General features: G+C 39.2%; 1 long non-coding RNA gene across 3 annotated transcripts in view; it reads left to right on the top strand.

Annotated features, from left to right (window-relative positions):
- LOC131910662 (uncharacterized) overlaps positions 1 to 18,418 on the top strand; it is a 39,421-nt gene extending 21,003 nt beyond the window's left edge. For 2 of the 3 annotated variants that reach the window (XR_009379195.1, XR_009379193.1), the window contains exons 2-3: positions 5,195 to 5,390; positions 18,183 to 18,418. This is a non-coding gene — a long non-coding RNA (uncharacterized LOC131910662). Of the gene's footprint in view, positions 1 to 5,194; positions 5,391 to 18,178 lie in introns of all 3 variants that reach the window. The other variant, XR_009379194.1, reaches the window with a different exon arrangement.
- The last annotated feature ends 482 nt before the right edge of the window (positions 18,419 to 18,900 follow it).

Below are 18,900 nucleotides of genomic sequence, written 5' to 3'. Positions count from 1 at the left end.
AGCTTCCTTGTGGGATAGAATGTACCAATCTCTGAGGAAATTGATATAGAACATTCTGCCCCTTCCCACTCTTAACATTCTTTCTGACTCTTCTTCCACAATAATCCCTAAGGGCTGTGGAAGGGGTGACTATAAAGGTCCACCTATGGCTAAGAATTAAGCAACCATACAACAGCAGCAGTCACTCATTCTCAGGACCTTCACCAGTGGTTATGAGTTAGGACTGACAACAATGTGATCCATGGGTGTAAGCACATTTAGAAGGCAATTTGACAGGCACATTACATCCATCTAATGAAAAATAGATACTGCTTCCCCTTTGAGACCTATGACCTCCCAGCCACATGGTTTCATCCTGGCTTCCAGCACCAGTTTTAAACTACCTCTTATGGAGCTGGTTTTAAATCCAATTAGAAGGCCATCGGTCCTACTTATGGAAGTGGAGCCGCTATCACACAAGTAGGCACACCCTTCCTGGCTTATTGGTATTATATCACACATGGTCCATAGCTGAGCAGGACTGTGGGTGACAGCTCTCTACCAGCAGCCTGTATGGCCCCCTCTGGCATTGTAAAGCCAGCCAGCAGGGTGGGAGTTTCTAGTTTAGTCCAAACTTCATTTCTCCATATCCTTCAGTCACAACCTACACATGCAGTCCTTCACCAATAGGGTCTTACTGTCTAATTTTTACGTACAACCAACAGAAGTAGCAACAAACTTTATGGTTTGTGGGGCCTCAGGGGATTCTCTGGCCAACAACTCACAGAGAGGTAGCCCACCCCGGCACTGATGTTTTCATCTAATAACCTTATGTCCTCCGGTAGTGTCCTTTTCCACCCATGTAGGGTACCATTGGGATAATTTTTCTTCCTTTTCAATTAACCCAGTCCCAGTTGAATTGTAAGGTTTGTGGAATTTCCATTGAACCTAGCTGTATCTCCAATGGCTTTCCAAATCTGCATACACTCAGACGATAACATTATGTCATCTATATAACAAAACCTTTTCCAGAGAATGGGCAGGACAAGGCAACATCCTGAAACATCATCCCACAGCAAATAGTGGAGGTTACAAAAATAATCTTGGTGAAGCACTCTGAAAGTCTATTGTCATCTGTTCTATATTGGGGAATATTATTTTAAGATGTGTTACTTTTGTTTATGTTGCATTTGTTTAACTCTGTGAAGCTGTATTACTGGGCCTGTCTAAAACAACTGATGCTTTAATAAAGACCTGGATGGCCAATAGCAAGGCAGGAGAAAGGATAGGTGGAGCTGGCAGGCAGAAAGAATATGTAGAAGGACAAATCTGGAAGGAAAGAAGAAGGTGCCAGAGAAGGAGGAGGACATCAGGGGCTAGCCACCCAGTTACACAGCAAGTCATGGAGTAAGAGTGAAAGCAAGATTATATAAAGAGAAAGGTAAAAGTCCAAAGGCAAAAGCTAGATGTGATAATTTAAAGTTAAGAAAAGCTGGCTAGAAACAAGCCAAGCTAAGGACAGGCATTTATAATTAAGAATAAGCCTCTGTGTGTGATTTATTTGTGAGCTGGATTGTGGGCTCCCAAAAGAGCAAAAATAGCCAACAACAGTTCTGAGCAAGTGTCAGGTGATCCCATAAGTTCACAACTAAGAAGATACTGAAGTTAAACATAAGCAATGTCTACTACAGCAGGGAAAGGTTCCATCTGTTTGTATCAATTACTTCCTCCACAGATCAAGGTTGGGTACAAAGCACCGACAGGAGGTGCTAACTTAATCAATCCCAGTAATCTTTGGTCATTCTCTCTGAGCTATTATATTCCCATACCCTGGAGCTCTTCTGTGGAACCCCTCTACATTTTCCCCACACTTAATAAACTCAGTGGACCTGACTTAATCTGATCAGACCTACTCTGATCACATTCCCTTTTGGCCCTTCTCTACCCTCACTGTGCCTGCTGATTCCCTGGGTCCCACGGGCCCTGGGTTGGCACTGAGGTTATAGCTGTAGCTCTTGCCTCTCCACCCACCATACCTGGCTGTTAAGGGAGTTCTTGGCTGGACAAAATTCTCCACCCCTAGTATAACCTTATGCTGGAGGGAAAGGTACCCTCCTTAGTCTAGGGCAAGCTTGATCATCTTCACCTGTATTATTCTATCACGGGTGCCTTCTGAGAACTTCTCCTCAGGCCTTAAAGCCTCCCAGAAGTCCCTTCACACACAGTTTGACTTTCTAACAATTTTTCCTTAAGAAGTCCAGATCAGCATGAATCCTGCCACTTTCATCTTCAAGTAATTCAGACAGGCCTTTTCCTCTGATTTACCATCTTCTCATCTCTAGGTTGCTCTCTCACTTTATGGACTCTCTTTACATGCTGCTCTAGGACACTGAGGTCCAACAAAGCCTCTCCTACTTTGTAAAGGTCTTGCCCCACCAAAGGGCTCAGCAATGTTGCCAAAGCTCCATGCCAGCCTCAAGGTCCCTACTGGACCAACCTTTAACTCCCATGTGAACACAGTTCTGTCTGTGAACTGGGGTTCAAACACAGCTTTCCTTATTCCTAGTTCCCTCAACAGCATCTGGCCCTCCTCTGTGGTCCTCCAGTTCCTGATATTTGTGAGGACTTCAGACAGAGATAACCAAGTGTTCCTAATGACTCTGATGAGTCAGTCCATCAGGGACTGCCTCCCCTTAGACTGTCTCAGTTATGCAGCCTTTGCCTTAAGGATGGATGGAAAGGGACATTACTCAGTTTTCTTGGCTCCACAGCAGTCAGACTGGTGCCATTTGCTCCCATGTCCCAAAGCCTCACAAGCCAGGAAGGCTGCAAGAGGCTCTTTCACTGTTTGCTTAAGTCTTTTCTAATGCCAGAAATTCAAGCATTGAATATTCCCTGACAGAGAAAAAATGAAAGTGGTCCTTCAGCAAGTCAAGGTCCATCTGGGGCTGGGATACAAGCTCAGTCAGTCACATTTGTTGTCACTGTGAACAAACACCTAGTGTAAGCAACTTAAAGAGAGAAAAGACTGATTTGGGTTCAAGGTTTCTGTGGTATCGGTCCATGGTGGGGAGGAGCAACTGATGGGCCAGGGCAATCCACATCATGGCATACAGAAAACAGATTATGGAAGGGGCCAAGGCAAAATATAGCCTATAGTGTGCCCCAGTGATCTACTTCCCCAGGTAAGCCCCCAAATACCTTTATATAGGGAGGCTCTCAAATAAATAACCCATTCACTATCTCATGAACTGATTGTCTCTGAAAACACATTTATAGGCAAAGCCAGAGATCAGCTTCACTACCCTGAGACATCGGTCAGTCTAGTCAATATGACAATGAAGTCTACTCTTGTAAACTTGATGCCACAATACACGTATTTGAAGCCAGAACCACAAGCAAGGATTCTCTGAATCATAGTCTCTGCAGAGAAATGATGGTCCTCTGAACAATTTGACTTTGAACTTCAAGCTTCCAGAATTGTGAGCCAATCAATTCCTACTGCTTTTCAACAGCCCCTGGAAACTAGCTCGACTGTCAGTTTAAGTTTTTCTTATTTTGGAAGAAATCACACACTGCATTTAGATGATTCAAATATGTTAATCACACATCAAGGATTATTTTTGTTCATGTAATAGTCTTCTGTATGTGTCGTTTTTATGTGTGAGGATGCATGTATGTGTTCATAGGCATGTGGAGGTTAAAGGGATAGAGGTCAATCTCAGGGGTCATTTCACCTACATTCGGTGTTGTTAAGACAAGGTCTCTCATTGGCCTGGACCAAATAGTCTAGGCAAGCTGCCCATTGCACTCCAGAAATCCACCTGTCTTGGCCTACTATGCATTGGAAATCCAAACGCTTGCCACTGTGTCTGGACATTGTACTTAGGTTCTCATACTTGCAAGGCAAGTACTTTACTAACTGAGCTATTTCCTCTGAGGTCTGTATGGCGTTCTTCTGGCTATATTTTCTATTATTGTGTTTGTGTGTGAGTGTGGTTGGGTGCACATACCACAACACCTGTGGATGGTCAAAGGACAACCTTGTACAGAGTTGGTTCTATCCTCCTTTCAACTTTATGGGATTCTGGGGATAAAAGTCAGGCTGACTGGCCCTTGGAACAAGTGTTTTATCCACCAATCCATCTCACTGCCCCTATAATATTCATTTTATAAAGATTTCTCTCTGTCTCTGTCTCTCTGTCTCTCTGTGTGTGTCTGTGCATGTACATGTGTGTCAGAGGCTAGAGGAGAGCCTTAGGTTCCCCTGGAGCTCTAGTTACAGAGGGTTGTGAGCCATCTCTCCAGAGCCAACAACAACCTTAAAAAAGTATTTCGATTGAATTTTATTGGTGTTTCTAAAGTGAAACTTGGGAGAGTAAGCTTCTGATAAATATTTTTGAAATAAGGTAAATTCAGATGAGTGCAGTAAAGTGATTAAGGGACTGCTTTCTAGGTTGAGATTATATAGATATATCAATAATTTGTTTTAATTGTCCATTTTGGTTTGACATTGAAAACACACACTTCATTACCATGTCTCCCACAGTATTCTGTTTCAGAGAAGAAAACAAAGCTATTCTGATTTGTATTTAGTCAATTCTAACCCAGTTTTCATGATTAGATATTTATCAAATTTCATTTTTTGTTCCCTTGTGCCTTGAGCATTTTTCAAATCTTATTTCATCCTTTTATTTTGTAAACTAGTTATGTCAACAGTCCTAATTATCAATCTTAATGTAAGCATGTGTGTGTATCGATTTTAAAAGTCACTAGCTTATCATTACTTTGCCTTCTGAGGGTCTGCTTATGTCCAGTTGTTGGTCCATGCTTCCTATTGCCTGGTTTTGCTTGGTCAGTGCCAACATTTGTTCTGGAACTCAAACTCAGCTCTTTCTAGATGGCTGTTAAATAAGGCATTTTAAATGCCTCTCTGATGATGACTGGACTAGGCACCAGTCTATGAATATAGCAGAACATCATTAGGAATCATTTCACTGATTTTTATTTTTATTTTTTTGCCATTCTGTAGGGAGTTGGAGGAAGAGGATCTGGGGATAAGGGAAGGTTGCAGAGGGAGGTGTTGGAGTAGAAGGAGGAGAAGCTGTGGTCAGGATGTACTGTATGAGAGAAGAATAAATAAAAACTAAAAATAAAAATATTTTAAATGCCATCCTAGATTGAACATCTGCTCTTTTCTCTTTCTCCTTTCCAGGAATGTTTTAGATTCACTCCAAGGATGTTTTGCCTGCTGGAAACTACTCAGTGTGAAGGAAGGACGGGGTAGTCACATCCCATTCTCCTCAGCCCCACCTAGAAGCCCTGCACCTGATGACAGGTCCTCTTAAATCCCCTTTCTTCATTAGGAAACATTATGGTTCTACAGAAAGAGGAGCCAGTAAGTAAGACAAGTAAGCATGGAGAAGTGGCCACAGTTTTGATCTAAGAGTTTATATTTATTTATGTTTCTCATGCCTTGTTTCGGTCAATATAGCTATCTTCTATGACTTAGGCTACCTAAAGCCCATAAATTACATGGTTATTTATAAACAAGTTACCCAGAAGAATACTGGTCAGGAGACATTAATGCAGACTTCACAAGAAATTTAAGCTCTCTGGAAGCAAAAATTTCACCGAGAAAAGGTGAAATTGATGTGTTAATGAAAGGTGAAATGAATGCATTAATTTTTAAATTAAATTTGTTTTTAGAAAACTCTGCATGTATACATACACAATGCATATGGACTACCAGTCCACTCCCCACCTGCTTCCTACCCTATCTACCCAGAATCCTCCCCACAAATCTATCTCTCATGTTGATGTCTATTTGCTTTGTCTTTTTTTTTTTTTTTTTTTTTTTTTTTTTGGTTTTTCAAGACAGGGTTTCTCTGTGTAGCTTTGCGCCTTTCCTGGAATTCACTTTGTAGACCAGGCTGGCCTCGAACTCACAGAGATCTGCCTGCTTCTGCCTCCCGAGTGCTGGGATTAAAGGCGTGCACCACCACTGGCCGGCTTTGCTTTGTCTTTTGAACCATTGTGTTTAACCAGGGTCTCCTGTGTGATCATGGGTGAATCAACCCTTGGAATCTGCTGTGCTCAGCAGTGGGTCCACAACTGAAGGTAGATAATGGTTCCCTCCTCCTAGACTCTATTATTATCCAATAGTTCAGATATAAAAGCTCAAGTGAATCCCTCCACTTTCTTAACTAGGGTCAGTGTTGTGTCAGCTCAGTTTGGGTAACTACAGTTGATATGAGTTCGTGATTGCAAAGGTCTTTCATAGACAGAATGACATCTCACAGCCCTTTAACCTGTATTCCAACTCTTACATACTTCCTGCCCCCTTTTCTACAGTGCTCCCTAGCTACCCTGAGGGAATGGTATGGATGTCTTATTTAGGTCTAGTCCACAATCTTTGCTTACTGGTTGCATTAATTTTAGTGGTGTATCTAAAAAGACATAGATTAACAGAAATTCAAACTGTAATCAATATAATGCCATTGGCAAGAACGCTTAAACCTTTTTTGGAACTGCCTTTGAATCCCTTAGGTATTTTTTATGTAGGACCTGTCATCTGTATTACTCAAATTCCAGACACTGTGAGAGCTGTATGTGACACATACCTTGTCAGACAGCCCTCATCTAGGTCATTGGTACATATGCACCAGTGCCTGTGAACTACATCTGATTTCATTATTATTTAAATATTCTGAGGAAGGACAGACACTCCCTGAGTTGCTGGCAAGCCAACTTTGGCTATTTCTAGGAAAGCCGACTCTGTGTTCTCAGGCTGTCTCTGGATTGATCACCAGCAGGAGCATGCTCCTGAAAAACAGCTCCCTCTAGCGTCTGTTTGGATTAGTGCGTCATTTTCTGGGTTCTGGAAATGCATTTTCAGCACTTCTTCTACCAAAGGAGGGAGGAAGGTAAATATGCAGAAAGGTAACAGCTGGTTTCTAACAGCTTTGGGAAGCAAAATGAGGACATTGAGTTGGAGAGATGCAGTCATGAATAAGCAGCCTTTGGCATGGTCTGGAGAGAAATCAGAGGTTCTGACAATGGAACTTACAGCAGCTTGATTCCCAGGGTCTGGTTGAGTGCTTACCATTGGCTTCAAATGCAATCAAGAAATCTGGGCATAGATGCTGTGAAATTTGGTACCCACTGTTTTCAGAATATATTTTCTATTTTTGACAGTCTACAGAGCAATCACACCTATTTAAGAGGTGTAATGCAGATTCGTTCTTAAGTATACAGTTTCTATTTATCAAGGAGCTCCATGGAGGGGTTTCTGGAATTTGAATGATATCAGAAAGTCATGGTGGTTGGTGCTTATTTTGAGATAGGCACAATTTCTGCAAATACCCAACAATAAACTCTCCATTATGTTTCCAAAGGACTGTGTTAGGCAGCTGCCTCAGACCACTTTCAAGTCCAAAATCTCTGCCGTCTCCACCAAGCAACAATATCGATTTCTGCCAAAGGCTCTGGTCTGCGTGTGTTCCAGCTGCTGACACCTTTACAATCATTTGTGCATTCGGGTCATAGGCTCAGGAGGTGTTGTCTGATTGACAGCCCTTTATAAATCTTTTATTTGCTTGTTTCTGTCAGGGCACAATTCAATCTTAGAATTCTGGTGACTTTGCGAACAGGACTAACAATATCCCCGAAAGGGAGATGTGATTTTTGCCATAACTCAAATGGCTTCTCCAGTCTCTGGGCTGAGTGTCAGAGCCAAGATCTGATTATAAATTATTTTTTACAGTGTGGAGAAAGATTCTTGTGGTCTTGGCTCAGGTTCTTTGCTAAATTTTTACAGGCTGAGGGAGAACTTCAATGTGAGCAGGGTTTATCTGCCTTGCTTTAGCGACAGGTGGGTGACCAGTGTCTATATCTTCCTGTACTTCTCCCCTTGAGGAGACAATACCAAGACCACTGCTATTATCACCTCACTCACACTGGATTTTAAGATGACCTGGTACACTTTTGTGAGAAGATAATGTACACTGGTTAGTTCAATGCCTTTCACATGCTGTGCTAAATTGACCTGGAGATGTCCCAAAGTGATGTGGAGATGTCCCACATGAACACAAACTGTTCCTGACTAGTAAAAAGAAAACCCAAGGGGAATCTATGTGGATTTTTGTGTTCTTTTACCTGCTGGTATTTGGTGCATTTTTGAAAATCCTATCTATGGCACGTCTTAGGTTATTGGTGAATCTATTATATGAATTGCAAATGGTTCCTTATCAGTACCAGTAAGTTGCCTGCTTTGATTTTTGGCTTGAAAATTGTTATTGGAAAGAAATGAATGGATTTCTTTTTTTGTGAGTTTAAATAGTATTCCATTATGCACACAAGCCACACTGGACTTCATTTACCCATTGATCGACATAAGTTGGTTCTGATACTTGGTTATTGAGATTCATACCACAGTGAACAAAGGAGTGCAGATGTCTCTGTCATCCTACGTTCATTTCCTTTAACTATAGAGCCCAAGGTGAAATTGTTGGATCATAGAGTAGTTTTATTTTTAATTTTTGATGAACATACATGCTACTTTCCTTAATGACTACAGTAATTAGTATTCCAATGCATCAAATATCACATTATATGCCTTAAGTATATATAAATAATTTATCATATGTCAATTTGTAAAAACAATTAGTAGGAATCAATATTCTACTTCAATAAGTAAGGCTAATTAGAATATTAATACTCCCATACCTATGATATTCTTTAATATTTTGTATGTTCTTCAGTGTAGTCTTTGGGAATTGCAAATATTCTCATTTGGCATTTAATTGAAACCAGCTGAGATTGATTGTAGTGGGTGGCTGTGGAATATGGACATTTAAACACACAGGAGTGTGATCCTCCATCCATCCCAATTACGCTCTTAGGAAAAGAAGGTGAACCTTGAGATTGCTGTCTCAGGTCACATTTTCAGATCAGAGCTAGCCATAGTCTGTTCTGTGCTGTCTATTATGCCATTCCAGTGTCCTCTGAGTTTCACCGTCAGACTTAAGGTGTTCTCCTGCTTTCTATGTGGATTATGGTAGACTATGTACCGACTGCTAATAAATCCAAATAGTTGAGGTGTTGTTTCTTGGCCATTATCTAGTAGCCAGGATCCTTGCACTGAGTGCTGAGTGAGCAAATATCACACTGATTTTACATTAAAATGATTACTTTAAACTCGGATATTGTTTGAATTCAGCCTCTCTGTACATACGTTCCTTGCATATCAGATTTCTTTTCATTGGAACTGTGCTTATCTATGCTAAATCATATGCAGTGAATTTGGGAAGAATTTTTTTAGGACATGGGGGATCATAACCAAGAGTTCATGTTTTATCTTTCAAGTTTCAAGGTTATATCACAAAAATGTTATCAATGACTTGTGTGTGTATCACTGTATGATAATTAAATCTCATTTAAAGTCATTGTAAAATAAATTCCTCACTTGAGTTGTTACTTAACCAATCTTTATTCTTACTTCTATTTCAGAAAGATTGCCCCAACTTAGCCAGCACCAGTTTTATGTATAATTCCTAGCAGATACTAAGCAGGAGCCATTATATGCACGGCGTCTGGGAGCTCAACTTATAGGATCCTTTTCCATACAACATATATGGTTTTGGATTTTGGCAAATGCATCAGAAAAGTTAGTCAGGAGGACTGTGACTTCTAGAGTTGTGCTGGACACCTGCTTTTGTTCTAGCTATATGTATAACTTGCATGCTTCAGCCCAGCCCTTGATTTAATATAAACAATCTAAATGAACTAGGATATGATGCTGAGGTCATTTCCAGATCAGTAATCAGTGCACAGCAAAAACCTTTCAGGACCCTCATTTATCTTTCAGTTAGTATATTGGATCAGTCGATATTTGCAAAGAATTCTGGTCAGGGTCAAACGTCTTCAGGGATCCCTGAGGAGGGAGGAATAAATTACAGGGCCATGGTTACCCTTTCATATAATATCTAAAAGGCCATTATGTGCAAAGATTCTCTATGAAATCTAATTCTTGCCCCAGCCAAGTCAATTTAGGAAAAGTGGACCGGTAGCAGCCAGCTCTGTAATACTGCCCAAACAGATAAAAGCTTGTGGTTTTGTGTCTGGCCCAGACTGTGTTTGCTGCCTCTATAGAAACAGATGTTCTCCTGTGTGAAGCGGCCACTTGCCCACTGACCAAGCTTCCACAAGCTGATAATGGACATGGACATCTATAATGTTGGGGTTTTTTGTTACAATGATACTTCAACAAGCAGTTTCTAAGATGATCTCTGGTGATCTTTCTACCACACACAAGCCCTTTGTGAACATAGGCTGGCACAGTCGTTTGCATCAAACTAAGAAAATATGGCAAAGACAATTGGTTATCTGTTCTGTAACTACTTGACTCTGACCAAGCAAGTTGTGTTGTTAGAGAGGCCTCCACGACAATCAACTGAGGATCACCTTTGGCAGAACTCCAGTAATGAAGGCTCTCAGATCAGATCAGTATTCAAAAGGGAATGAGATTCTAACAGTGACAACATGAATGAGCTCAAAAGCTGATCTTTTTGTAGGTTAGACTTCATGGGGGAATCACAGTATTAGATGACAAGTTGATTACAGCCATGTGAGAAGCCCTAAGGGAGAGAGTCTAATTAAACTGAGCCCAGATTCCTAACTCATAAAAACCATAACATAACAAATGAATGTATTTCTTTAGTCATCAGATGAGTCATAAGTTGTTTAGATGCAGTCTCCAATTACAGCATGAGAATAAAGGCCATGTGTTCTGACTTTGTCCTCTACTCATTTTGATGCTTATTTTCCCTTATACTTGGAAAATAAAAACACTCATTGAGAAGGTCAGACTTGGGGTAAATATTTCAAAAAGTATAACGTCTTCTTAGGTCAAGAAAATGAAAAAGCAACATTATGGAATAACCCAAGTCAAGATCTAAGGCTGGCCCCACATGATAAAACTATTTAGCATGGCCTTCACCTGTTAATTAAATTAGATCATTCAAATTGGCTGTGATTAATGAAAGGCAGGTACTGCACCATGTTGGCTTGAGGTAAGGACTATGTAGGGAAAGATACTATGAGTAAAATGAGCAAGGCAGATTCACCATGGTAGTAAGTCATATGGAAAGACTGAAGAGAAAGTGTAGCCTTGAGTTCAAGAACAATGTAAGCTGGACCTTCCTGGGACATTGCACTCACTGGAAGGACTTGAAGTTTATAATTAAAAGTATATATTCTATGGGCTAGGCAGTTTAAAAGTACCAGATGAACAGGAAGTGATCAACTCAGGGGGGAAACATTTAAAGTTCATTTGTTTTGGAAAGTGAGTAAGGAAGACTCCTTGATGTCAATTAAACATTTGACCAAGAGACAAAGATACCTGGGGAAAACATTCCTATCATCCCAATCCTGGTTGTGGTGGCTTGAGTGGGAAATGGCCCCTATAGGCTCATGTATTTGTATACTTGGTCCCTGGCCGGTGGAACTGTTTGGGGGAGGTCATAGAATCTATAGGAGGTGCTTAGCTAGAAGAAGTGTGTCACTTCTGCTGACTTTGAAGCTGTATAACTAGGCTATACAACTTCCTGTTCTCCCTGTCTGCTTCCTGTGTGTTCATAAAATATGATCAGCCAGGTTCTCAATCCTGCCTCTATGTCTGCCTGTTTCCATGATTACCCCACAATGATGGGCTTTATCCCCTTTGTAATTATAAGCTAAAATAAATCTTTTCTTCCTTAACTTGCCTTTGGTCAAGGTATTTTATCACAACCATAAAAAGTTTGAACACATTGTATACATCTATATTTTTGTTTTTGAGAATTGTTTAAAAATAATGTAATAAGGGGTTGGGAATTTAGCTCAGTGTTAGAGCACTTGCCTAGCAAGTGCAAGGCCCTGGGTTCAGTCCTCAGCTCTGGAAAAAAAAAAAAGTAATGTAATAATATCACCCTGTTGGGATACAAATAAATACACCCTTCAAAACTAAAAGCATAAATATTTTAAATTATTCTCCTTATTGCTCAGTATGGGTACATACAGAATCAGAAACACTATTCACTCACTTCATCTCCCATCATTGGGTTATTTTTGTATTTACATAGAAGAAGGTCACCGAATTTGCAAAATTTAAAGATATTAAAGCATAGAATTACTGAGGGAGTCTTTTTGCAAAAAGAAAAGTCTTGGAAAACTGGAACGTATTACCTTTATCACATACACAAACAGTATGTGCTGTATAGCCACAAAGGGAGAGAATAGCTTTATATAGATGAAGTTCCTACCCAGGTTCATACTCAGACTCCCTCCAACAAATGAAGGACGCAAACACACTCAATCCTAAGTGATTGATTTTACATAAATTAAAGTTGTAGCCATGCTTATTCTTGATTGGTTGACATTTATATGACTATAGGCTGTAGTTATTGGTCCAGGTGGGAAGCAAGAAGAGACTTTTGGGGTCTGTTCATCTTGGTAGTTGAAATAGAAATTTGCTTGATCCAGGACCACAAGGTTCTGTTTGTGTTTCTTGGAGAAATTTAAAGTACGTGTGATTTATCATCAGGAAACATCTAAGGTCATTTGGGACCCTTCTTGAAAGTCTCAGCTTTGCTTACAATAGGCATTAGCAGAGGTTCTAATTGAGTGAAATGATACCTTTATATCTGAGGTGATTAGTCCTATCTCCCTTGGCTGTCTAAATTCTGTCTCACCATTAACCTGGAGATAGTTAAATCAGAGACCCATCCTTCTGACACCACCACAGAATCATTTCTCCTGAAAAACTGTTTTCCACAGAAGTCACTGTATCTTAATGAGGGTTCGTAACATGAAACAAGACGAAGCCCACACGCTGTAGTACAGACGTGTTGAAAAGGTGAGATCTGTGATTGGTATGTAAATGGAAAAAAAATAAAGTCGTATCCATCACACACACACACCCCAAAAGAAAAGGTGAAGTATTATACATGGATCTACTTTGTGATCCTCGGGAGAGCTGCTTCTGAGCAGTCAGAGGGATGATGCGGTTTCCACTGAGCATCTTTGTAAGCAGCATCTTTAGGATCTGACTGTGCAGAAGCCAGTGTGCTTACAGACTTCACCTGTATTCTGGGGCCTTTAGCTTCTCTTGATTTTTGTTTAATCACTTCATTTTTACAAATCATTATTTAATACATAATAATTATTTTCATTAGTCTATTATACACTATATATAACTAATTCAGACTCTACATATTTTGAAAGTTGCTATAAATCATCTTTAGAAGAAACCAGGATAAAGTATTAAAAACTAAATATTAGGAATGTGAATATCTATGATATGTTCATATCTCTGAGGTTATACAATTTAAAATAGATATATTTATTTGTATAGATGTGAATGTTAAAATATAGTATAAGAGTATTAAAACAAACTAATATATTATGAATGAACATATTCTATTTAAAAATAAGTCTGTGGGAATAATGTGAACATTAGACACAACTCTTAAGATATTTATGAAGTGGTCATGGAAACAAAGTTACAGAGTTAAGGTCATCAAGAAGTTAAAAAGCTACAACTATTATCAAGAAAGGAAGAGACAACACTTGTGTAAGAGAAATGACAAGCAAAAAATTCAGAATGAGAAAATGAATGAGGCATTTACAAGCACCTCTTCCTGTTATACTCCCAAGATTCTCTTTGAACTCTGAATACACAAAGGATAAATATGATTGAAAATAATTACTCACCTTGGGAAATATCATGGGCATTTTCCTTCTAGATGCAACTTATTCTGTTAATCCACACACTTTTAAAAATCTTATCCATATGTCTCTAGCAGGTGATTCAAGAAGCCGGAGTCTTCAGAAACAAGTTTAGGATTCAGGGCACTGATTTAAGCTAAGCAGCTAAACATCAACATGTGTTAAAAATAAAAAGTGACTCTGGAGAGCAGAAGGCTAAGGTCTATAGCCTTTGCACAGTCTTGAAATAGAAAACTTGCTTCTAACTTAGCTTCTCTATGAAGAAGATGTGGAGAAGTTATTAAAGTAAATATTATTCTCCCCAATAACCATGTCTCTTGTAATTATGGTTGTTTCTGTGACAACTTCCACCACACTGAAGGACGTGGTACTTCCCAAATGCAAGAAGTTTTAATTGGTGATGCTGTGTCTTCTTCTACAAAGGACCTGCAAGTCCCATGATGGAAAGATAAATTATTTTCCCCATTCAGGTGCAAAATTACTTTTGTATTTTCTAAGATGTTTCAAAAATAAATCTATCAATCTATGGTTTGCCTTTCTGGAGTGGATGACATGGGCCGGTCAAGTGAATTGAGTTATTTAGAATTATTCACAAATATTGGCTTCTCATAGGGCTATAAGTAGCCAAATACAGCAGTTGTATGTAAAGGCACATTTCTTTAAGATAGTGTGGATGCTTTTAAAAGTGTGGATGCATTTAAAGATGCTTTAAAAATTACAGTATAAAATTATTTGGATAAGGATTTTCCTATATTTTATTAAAATATGTGGAGGTTCTCTTTAATATTCAGCTACATGGATTGAGATTTTCCATCCACCACAGTTAATACTAAAATGCCATTTTAGAACCTGAGCAAAAGCAACATGGATAAGGATGTGGAATCACAGGAATTCTTCCTTGCTGCCTGTGCTTGCGAGGGTTAATCCATCCACCTTAGCTACATGTAAGTGACAGGCAGGGATAGAGTTGCCTTTTATTTTGAAACCCATTATTTTTCTCTGAGAAATAGTTTTGAGCTACATAAACACACGAAGAGACTGATAAAAATCGTTTGAATCTTCTTTGTGCCAGGAACAGAACAAAAAGTCTCCATAGTGCTTTGATATTGTGGATATTATGTTAGTTTCTCCATGTGTGCCTTAGACAAAGGAAAGGAGAAATTGAAGATAGAACTCTATATCAAGCAATATCAGGAAAAAAATTACAAGGTAGTCTTTTATAATACACAGAACACATCCTTAACACCAAAAAAAAAAAAAAACCCTACAAATTAGGCAATACATATTATTTTAAACTCAGAATTTCCTGGCAACAGAGGTCAGAGTGAAAAGATGGCAATGCCTCAAACTAAATTGGGTAGCTAAACACTGAATATAATATTTGACTTTCATATGGAAAAGAGTGGGTCTGAGGACAAAAAGACTAATGGATTGGAATTATGGCTACTTATAAGTATGGTTAGTTCCTTTATCTTTCTTTCTTTTTCTTTTTCTTTTTTTTTTTTAATTTGGTGTTTTCAGGCTGAGTTTCTGTTTAGTCCTGCCTGTCCTGGAACTTGCTCTGTAGACCAGACTGGCCTTGAACTCACAGGGATCCGCTTGCCTCTGCCTCCCAACTGCCGGGACTAAAGGTGTGAGCCACCACCACATGGCAGTTATTTTCCCAACAGAATTTATAAATGGATTGTAAAGCATAGCCTATTATTAGCTTGGATTCATAGTTAGCTATTTGTTTGAAAACACTTCAAAAAATAAACAATTTTAAGTATCAAAATGAAATTTACACTAGGGCTTATTAATGGCTTCTCAATGAAATAAAACATGAATAGAGTGATGCCTAGGCTGCAAATTTATAAGGCATGTAATAATTCTGAAGGTCCTTTAATCCATTTGATCCCACAAAATTGATTTGAGTCTGGGTATCTGGTTTTATTGACATTGAGTGATTCCCTGATACTTGGAAAGAGACAAGTGGGTAGGTCCTCAATAGGATGAATAGTTTTAATATTCCCATATCGGCACCCATGGAGACTGGTTCTGGCCTGTGCCCATGCACATTATGTTTCAGAGCAAGTTTGAAGTCCTGGCTGACTATTTACAGATAACAATGACATACAGTGATGCTGGCTCTGCCATAACCATTTTCTAACATACCTCTGGGAGTGAAGTCATCTTTCATAGCACTGTTCTAGTTTCCTTTCTGTTAGTATGACAAAACACTCTGGCCAAAAGCAACTTAGGAGAGGAATAGATTTGCTTCAGTTTACAGGTTACAGTCCATTATTGAGGGAAGTCACGGCAGGATCTTGAAGCAATAAACTTGAAGCAGAACGCTGCTCACTGAGATTCTCTCTAGCTCATGTTTAGCTACCCTTCTTACATCGCCCCCTCCTGCCCACAGTGGGCTGGGCCCTCCTACACTAATTAACAGTCAAGACAATCCCCACAGATGTGCCTACAGTCCAGTCTGGACTGGGCAATCCATTAATTGAGACCCCTGTCTCAGGTGACTTAAGGCTGTGTCAAGTTGACAGTTAAAGGCAGCTAGATAGCCATGACCATCTCCCTTCTTCTTGATTTTTCTCACATTAAGAGGTGACATCTAAGTCACCTAAATATGGGCTGTTCTTCGTGACTCATTTGTCTAGTGGGATGCAGTGGCACTAATTTTCGAGAATAGTTACAGAAAGCTGCCAGTTTTACCTTAACCTTGACCTGAGAGAAGCCATGTTATATAAGAAGTCTGACAATGCTGGGTTAAACTTCACAGCATACCCATCTATACCTGTTAGTCAGCTTGACCAGACTAGACTCAGACATTTCCTGGAGAGATAAAAAGTTCTATTCTCTCCTGTTCTAACCATTCTACTTAAGATGTTTGATGTGTGAATACCCACCAATAGCCACTGTTCGGTATCTACTCTAGTATGTAGACATATAGTATGTAGCAACTTCATTTGAAAACTGCCCAGCTAATCTCCATCGACCCACATGATTGACACTGACAAAATGATGGTGCTGAGTGGTAAGTAATACACTGATTTTGTACAAAAACCCTTAGCATTTTATCCCACTCCTTCAGCATTTGAAAAACACTCCAAAGGTATCTTCCTGGCTCGTTTCTTGTTGTTGTTCATCTAATTAGCACCTTGTTAAATTATATGCTGAACTGTCTTTCCTGCAGGCTATATTTCCTATGTAGGTGTGTGTTTTCTGCAGGACTGTCAGTTCAGTGATACTACAAGCCTCAAGATCCCTTTAAGACTGCAGTACACATCATTTTCTGGCATGCTTTGATTATATCCCCTTTGCTGTCTGTCCCTGAACTATTTATAGCAAGAAAAAAATTGATGTAGCAAAGGAAGCCAAAAAGAGCCTGCAAACAATATCAAAGCGGAATACGTATTTATCTCTCTTGTCATATTAGCCATTAGCAGTGCTATCTCTTGATTCTTTCTTAAGATCCATTCCCCTAGAATACAGTACTGTTTCTCATGCCTGTGACAGAAAGTACTGGGTTTAATTTGCATTTTTCCTGATTACCATTGAGGTCGAACATTTTCTTTTCACATGCTTATTGCTTTCAGGTGAATTACTCATACATATTTTGTGCATTATTGATTTTTAGATATTTTTTATACTAGCTGCTTGAACAAGCTATAAAGATTCTCCTTGTCTGAGTCGTGTGTTTTGAAATACTTTATGATTTATTTTATTGCATGGATGGAACAGTATTTTCTTTATAATCATACTGCTTTGTTTAAGGAAATCTTCTTTACCCTGATAGTCTAAGGATAATTACCTATATTTTTCCGAGACATGTGAGATTAACTTTACTCATTGGGGTGTTTAGTATACTTGGGTTTGACTTTGGCATGTGCCTTAAGCAAAGAATATATTTTTCCTACAGAAGTTCAATTTTCCCATTAGCATTAAATAAGAAGTCATGATTTCCAGGGGCCATTTGTAATAACACGCCCCCTCCATACACACACTTTTGTCAAAGCAGGTCTCCATGCACACCTGAGTATGTGTCCCAGTTTGATATTCTCTTAATATTTCTGTTTGTAAATTTCTGCATTCATTTTCTGTACCACTGAAAGAAAATATTTTAAGATTATTTTTTTAAAGTTACAACTCAGCATTTTTCTTTTGCTGTTATGAATGAAAGTCTCTGGAGCCTTTATTACATTTTGTAATAGCTAATCATTACTGGTGTTCTTGATGTATCAAAGTAAATGTATAAACCCCAAACTGTTGATGTAGATGTTAGAATACCTGATTGTGTGAGTTTGCGTGTGTGTGTGTGTGTGTGTGTGTGTGTGTGTGTGTGTGTGTTCATGTGGAGTGGGTACGTATGCACATGTGTATGGAGTCCAGAGGGTTATTACAGATGTTGTTTATGACCTTCTGCATATATTTTTTTCTTGAGACAGGATCTCTTGCTGGCCTAGAGATTACCATGTAAGCAAGGCTGGCTGGTCGAAGAGAGTCAGACATCTACCTACCTCCACGTCTCTGGTATTGAGACTACAGTCATAAGCCATCATGCCTGATTTTTCCATGTGGATTCCAGAGATTGAGCCCAGCTCATGTGTTCTTTATTGACTGAGCTTTCTCTTCAGCCCTAGAATAAAAGCCCAGCTTTTAACCCCAATACTATCACCTAATATTGATGTGTCTTTTTCCTACCAGTTTTTGCCTTTTGCAATCTGTTTGCGGGGGCGGGAGGGGCAGGAGGAGCAATCATGCTTGGGGTTATATGACTGACTTTAAAATCCTCTAAACTACATTATTTGCTAATTCTCTGTGAGGCAGACACAGCAAGCAGGGGGCAGCAGATATGTCAGTTAAGTGAGAAGAAAATGCCATGATTAATCTTGACACTTGAATGTGAATTTTGCTAAATGACGTAAGATATTATTATATTATGATTTGTCCAGTAGAGGGACTAGACGAAATGGTATACTTAAAGTGAAACTGAAATACACCTATTCTCCATTATGCCCCTCAGATTTCAATCCACCTCCAACATATTCAACATAAAATTTTTTCTCCTGCTGTGTACATTTTCCCATATTTTTCCTCTCAGAGAAAAAAGAAGGTCTCTGAATTGAATCATTATTTCTGAAATCCTGGTGGTTATTATAATAA

The sequence above is a fragment of the Peromyscus eremicus genome, chromosome 5 (assembly GCF_949786415.1).
Source record: "Peromyscus eremicus chromosome 5, PerEre_H2_v1, whole genome shotgun sequence".
Taxonomy (NCBI): Eukaryota; Metazoa; Chordata; class Mammalia; order Rodentia; family Cricetidae; genus Peromyscus; species Peromyscus eremicus.
Note: the sequence above shows the minus strand (reverse complement) of the source record. Positions and strands in the feature narration are given on the sequence as shown.